The following is a 6000-nucleotide window of genomic DNA, read 5'->3' on the forward strand; positions in this document are numbered from 1 at the left end:
CAAAAACACTTCCATAACCGATTTTTTGTTTTGTTTTGTTTTTGAGACAGGGTTTCTCTGAGTTGCCCTGGCTGTCCTGGAACTCACTTCATAGACCAGGCAGACCTCGAATTTGTAGAGATCCATCTGCCTCTGCCTGGGATTAAAAGTGTGCACCACCACTACTTGGCTAATTAACCAACTTTTAAAAATTAGGATGTTGGGCTAGAGAGATGATGCCGCCATTAAGAACACTAACTGTTCTTCCAGAAGATCCAAGTTCAGTTCTCAGTACCCACAATGGTAATTCTTGACAAACGCTAACTCTAGACCCAGAGAATCAATTATGCATGTGGTATACAGGCAAAAAACCAATACACATAAAATAAACTAAAAGTAAAAAAAAAATGGGTTCTTTTTAAAATTAGTTTTGTGTGCTCACACTTGTTCTCACATGCCATGATGCAAATATGGAGGTCAGTTCTCTCCTTCCAGGGATGGAATTTCGGTAGTATTGTGTGGCAATTTCCTTTCTTGTTGAAACATTCCATCCTGCGGGGTAAGTGCTTTAAGACACAAAATAAATCAAAATGCCTATAGGAAGTCCCTGAAACTGACCAGATTCTCTAGGTTCCTCCCTCCAAGATTAAACAATAAAGACTGTTGAGAGTTATTCTCAGTCAGGCCAAGCTGCGGAGAAGAATTTGAGACTACACCAGTTGCCTGGAAGTAGAAACCAGTGGATCTTTCCGGAAGAGGCTTAGACCAACTGAGGCACCTGGAGAAGACACTCTCCAACCTGTTGGGCTGCCTGCAGGCTGTGCAGAGTGCTCCAGATTTCCAGCTTTTGGAAGTTGTCGCCCATGCTGGGGTGGGCTTTGGGGATGCAGCTGTCTTTGAGTCATTTCTGCTCCTATAACTAACCCCTCACCCATGTTCCTATAAATAACCTCAATAAAACTCATTGGTTCACCAAGTCAGACTTTGTGATGTCCATACTTTGCCCTGTTGTGGACTCCCTATCTAGGATGAGTAGACATGTATGTTGCCTCTCTAAAGTCTGTCATGCAACAGGTTCTCACTGTTTTCTTGGTGTGTTTTTGTTGTTGTTGGCCTTTGTGTATTCTAAATAAAAATCTTCTATCAAGTATACAGCTCTCAGAGATTCTTTATTCTGTGGGCTGCTCTTCTCTTGGTTGGCTGTTTATTACACAGAAGCTTTTTATTTTCTCAGCTTCTCGTTTGTTCATTGTTATCCTTATTTCCTATGCAACTGGAGCCCTGTCATAACCTTCTTACCTATGCCTATGTGGTGATGCATACTCCCTATTTTATTTTATGTTTGCAAATGTTTTGCCTGCATATATTTCTGTGCACCATGGAAATCAGAAGAAAGTATCAGATGCTCTAGAACTTGAGTTACACAGATTGTGAGATAGTTTGTGGGTACTGGGAATTGAACACAGATCCTCTGGTAGAGCCGTCAGCGATCTTAGCCACTATTGCCTACTTGCTGCTATAAAAGTTTCGGATTCTAAGTTGAGTTGTTTGATTCATTTATTGCTAATCTTTATGCAGGATAAGAGATAGGATCAAGTTCCATTCTTCAACAAGTGGATATCCAGTTTTCCCAGCAGCATTTGCTGAAGAGATTGTTTTTTCTCCAATGTATTTTTTTTTTTTTTTGCATCATTCTTGAGACAAGGTGACTGTAGATGCGTGGTTATATCTGTGTCCTCTATTCCATTCATCTAGATGTCTGGTTTTGTGCCAGTACCATGCCATTTTTATTACTGTGGTTCTGTAGTGTAACTTAAAATCAGGTATGGTGATTTTTGTATTCTTTTTGTTCTGAGTTTTTTTGGGCAATTTCTAGTCTTTTTGTGCTTCAATATTAATTTTAAGATTGTTTTTTTGCTTGTTTGTTTATTTTCTATGTCTCTCAAGAGTGGTCCAAGAATTTTTACTGAAATTGTGTTGCATCTGTGTCTTATTTTCTATCGCTGTGATGAAACACCATGACCAACAAGCAAGTTGGAGAGGAAGGGGTTTAGTCTGCTTACACTTCCACATCTGTTCATCAGGAAGCCAGACCAGGAGTTCAAACAGGGCAAGATTCTGGAGGCAGGAGCTGTTGCAAAAGCCATGGAGGGGGTACAGCTAACTGGCTTGCTCAGCCTGCTTTTTTTTGTTTTGTTTTGTTTCTCCTTTTTTGTTTTTTTTTTGGGACAGGGTTTCTCTGTGTAGCCTTGGAACTCGCTCTGTAGACCATACTGGCCTTGAACTCCTAGAGATCTACCTTCCTCTGCCTCCAGAGTGCTGAGATTAAAAATATGCACCACCACTGCCTGGATTTCTTATAGAATTCAGGACTCCACCCACAATGGGCTGGGCTCCTTCCTATCAATCACTAATAAAGAAAGCGCCTTACAGCTGGATCTTATGGAGGTGGAGGCATTTTCTCAATTATGTTTCCCACCTTTGAGGTAACTCTAGTTTGTCAAGCTGACATGAGACTAGCCAGCACACATCTGTATATTGTTTTTTTGTAAGATGGTCATTTTGATAATATCAATTCTTCCAATCCCTATGCATGGAAGGTTTTTCCAGTCTCTTCTTCTCTTCCTTAGTTTCTTTCTTTCGTATCTTTATAGAGGTTTTTTGTTTCCTTGGTTAAGTTTATTCCAACCAAGATGGGGAGGGGCAGGGAGAGAGTAGAGAGTTTGTGTGTGGCAGGAGTGAATGGGACTGTCCCCGACTCTTCCTCAGCAGGCTTGTCATTGGCATTCTGCTTTTTCATATGCTAATTCTGTAACCCGACACTTAGAAGGTGTTTATCAGCTCTAGTTTTCTGTGGGCATGGATGACATCTCTTATATTAAAACCATTTTTGTTGGCAGAGGTTTCTGTCCTGCCTGGTCCTGTAGCCGTTAAGTCCCAAAGAACCACACAGAGGTCTACATTAATTATAAATGGATTGGCCTATTAGATTAGGCTTCTTATTAACTAATTCTTTTTTTTTAATATTTATTTATTTATTTGATATTCCGTCTGTGTGGATGCCTGCAGGTCAGAAGAGGGCACCAGAACTCATTACAGATGGTTGTGAGCCACCATGTGGTTTCTGGGAATTGAACTCAGGACCTTTGGAAGAGCAGGCAATGCTCTTAACCGCTGAGCCATCTCTCCAGCCCTTAACTAATTCTTATACCTTACATTAGCCTATAATTCTTGTCTGTTAGCCACGTGACTTGGTACCTTTTTGTTCTTGATTTGATTTTGGTAGTCATATACACCTAGAATTCCATCCATTTCCTTTAGATTTTTTCAATAGTGGAATATAGATTTGTAAGATATGTTCTTATGAATTTCTGACTTTTAGGGGCTATTGTCGTAATGTCTTCACTTTTCATCTCTGACCTTACTAATTTAGCTCTGCACTCTGTGTCTTTTGGTTAATTTAGCTAAGGGTTTGTCAGTCTAATTTATCTTTTTAAAGAATTAACTTCATTTCACCGATTCTTTGTTTTTTTGGTTTTGTTTGTTTGTTTGTTTTGTTTTGTTTGGTCATTTCTGTTTCATGAATTTCTACCCTTAAGTGTTTCTCCTTATCTACTGATTTCGGGTTTGGTTTGTTCTCATTTTTTTTTTCCTGAGGCTTTATTTAAGGTGCATCGTTAAGTATTCAGTTCTCTCTCTCTCTCTCTCTCTCTCTCTCTCTCTCTCTCTCTCTCTCTCTCTCTCTCTCTCTTTAACGTGGGTAATTAGAGATAAAAAGTTTTCTCTTAGGACTACTATTTGCTCTTGAGTGGTTCCTAGAGCTTGTGGATTATCTTTGGAAAATATTTCTTCCATAAGAAGGGAATATTTATGATATGGAAGGTGGGTTTACTGTCCGTAAGGCTGATAATTTGGTGAACACAGCTGATTTGAACTGTGGGCTCCACTGTAGCCTCAAATAGACCCATGACCTGACTCCTGCTTTGAGATGTTCTACAGAGTTGGCTGAAGTCACTCTTTCAAGACTGCCAGACACCATGTCACTCTCCCAGAGGCCACCAGATGGTGTTGTGGATTTACCTCTGATGCCCCAGTTTGCTGCCCTCAGACCCCAGGGTTGAGTTTAGTTTCTGTAGTAGGCAGGAAAAAGGAGAATTTGAGCTGCAGGGGTGAATTTTGTTCTTTCTTTAACTTGGAAAAGGGACAATTTGTGGATGCTTTTATCTCAGATTATTCACATATTAAATAAGTGCAAAGGACAGAAGAAGATAAACTCAACAAAACTGTTGGTAACTGTACTGGAGGCGTATTAGTTATGTGTTTGTTCTGGAAGACAGAGAAGGAGGAGGAGAAAGGGAATTGCCTATGGCACAAAAATCAGAACACTGGATTTATTTGGAGCTATGTACTTTTTTTTTTTTTTTTTAAAGATCGGTTCTCACTATGTCTACAGGCCTTGCTGGCCTGGAACTTGCTATATATACCAGTTTCAAACTTACAGATATCTTCTTGCCTCTTCCTCCTAAATTCTGTAATTAAAGCAGCATGCCTAGTTTTTTTTTAATTATTTTTAAAATTTTAATTTTAATTATTTCAAAAGCAATAGGTAGATCATGATTTCTTCTACATTCTCAATTCTCATCATATTGGTATTTGTATCTGCTTTTAGAATGGATTGTTGAGCATTAATTGTAACAGCATTGCTGCTGTGTGGTATTCTTACCGAGTTTTCACCTCGTTTAGAATATTAGGAACACACATCTACAGCCCAAACTCACTAGTCTGTTCTCTCTGCCCTTGGGAGTATAACTTTCAGAGTCTCTGCAATTTTCTGAAGCCATGACAAAGCCTACACAGCACTTGGAGTCCAGGTAGGGCTCAAAAGTCTTAAAGAAACATGCCCTGGAAAACTCCTTAGTAGGAATACTGCTGTTTGCAGCGACTCTGTGGGAACCAGTGTGAGTCAGAGGCAGGAGAGACTAGGACCAGATCCTGAGCAGCCCTGGTGAAGTACAGCGATTTCCAGAGGCTCTGGAAACCATGTAAATTGCAAAGTGGTTTAACTTGATGTTTCTGTCCTATTTTGTTAAGAATATGTTTGTGCAGCCGTGAGGTGGTGGTATACATCTTTAATCCCAGTATTCAGGACACAGAGACAGGTGGATCTCTGTGAGTTTGAGGCTAGCCTGGTCTACAAAGTGAGTTTCAGGACAGCCAAAGCTGTTACACAGAGAAACCATGTATCAGAAAAAAAAAAGAAAAAAAGAAAAATAAATATGTTTGTACATACATATATAAAGCATATATTTGTGTTTTCTTTCCTATTTCTTTATCATGTAATGTAACAAACTGAGGTAGTATAGTTATTATCATTTAATTTATGAAGCCCCCAAAGACTAAGTGTTCCTCAAGGGACACTGGTACCTATTCTAAACTATCTAACATGTTTTTGGTTGTATTTGATATAGTTACAGCATGTTAGGTATAATTATGACCTGGCTGTTGTTTTCATTTGTAAATTAAGCATAGCAGAAGGCTGGCTATGTGATTGTGTGTCAGGTTGACAAGGGGCTGTACTTGTGATAACTAATCTTGGTTGTCAACCTGACAGCATTTAGAATCAACTAAAACACAAGCATCCGGACATACCTGTGAGGGATTTTCTTGATTGGACCATTTGAAGTGGGAAGACCCACGCTAAATCTGGGCGCTACCTTCTGGTGCTGTGAACATAAAGGGATACTGGAGAAGTAAGCTTTTGTTTTTCCCATGCTTGCCCTCACTCCGATGGCAACCCCATCTGTCCTGTTGCAGAGGCAATTCCTTCACTGCTGTCAGAATGCGCTTCTTCTTGGTTCCAATGCAGACTGAAGACCAGCCCCTCTCCAGAAGTCTTCTGGGACTACAGCACCAGGTTAGAACTATCCGGACGCATAGCCTTGTGGACTGAAAAACAACTGAAATATATATATATATATATATATATATATATATATATATATATATGCTTGATAAACTGAC

This window comes from Arvicola amphibius, chromosome 8 (assembly GCF_903992535.2).
Source record: "Arvicola amphibius chromosome 8, mArvAmp1.2, whole genome shotgun sequence".
Lineage (NCBI taxonomy): Eukaryota > Metazoa > Chordata > Mammalia > Rodentia > Cricetidae > Arvicola > Arvicola amphibius.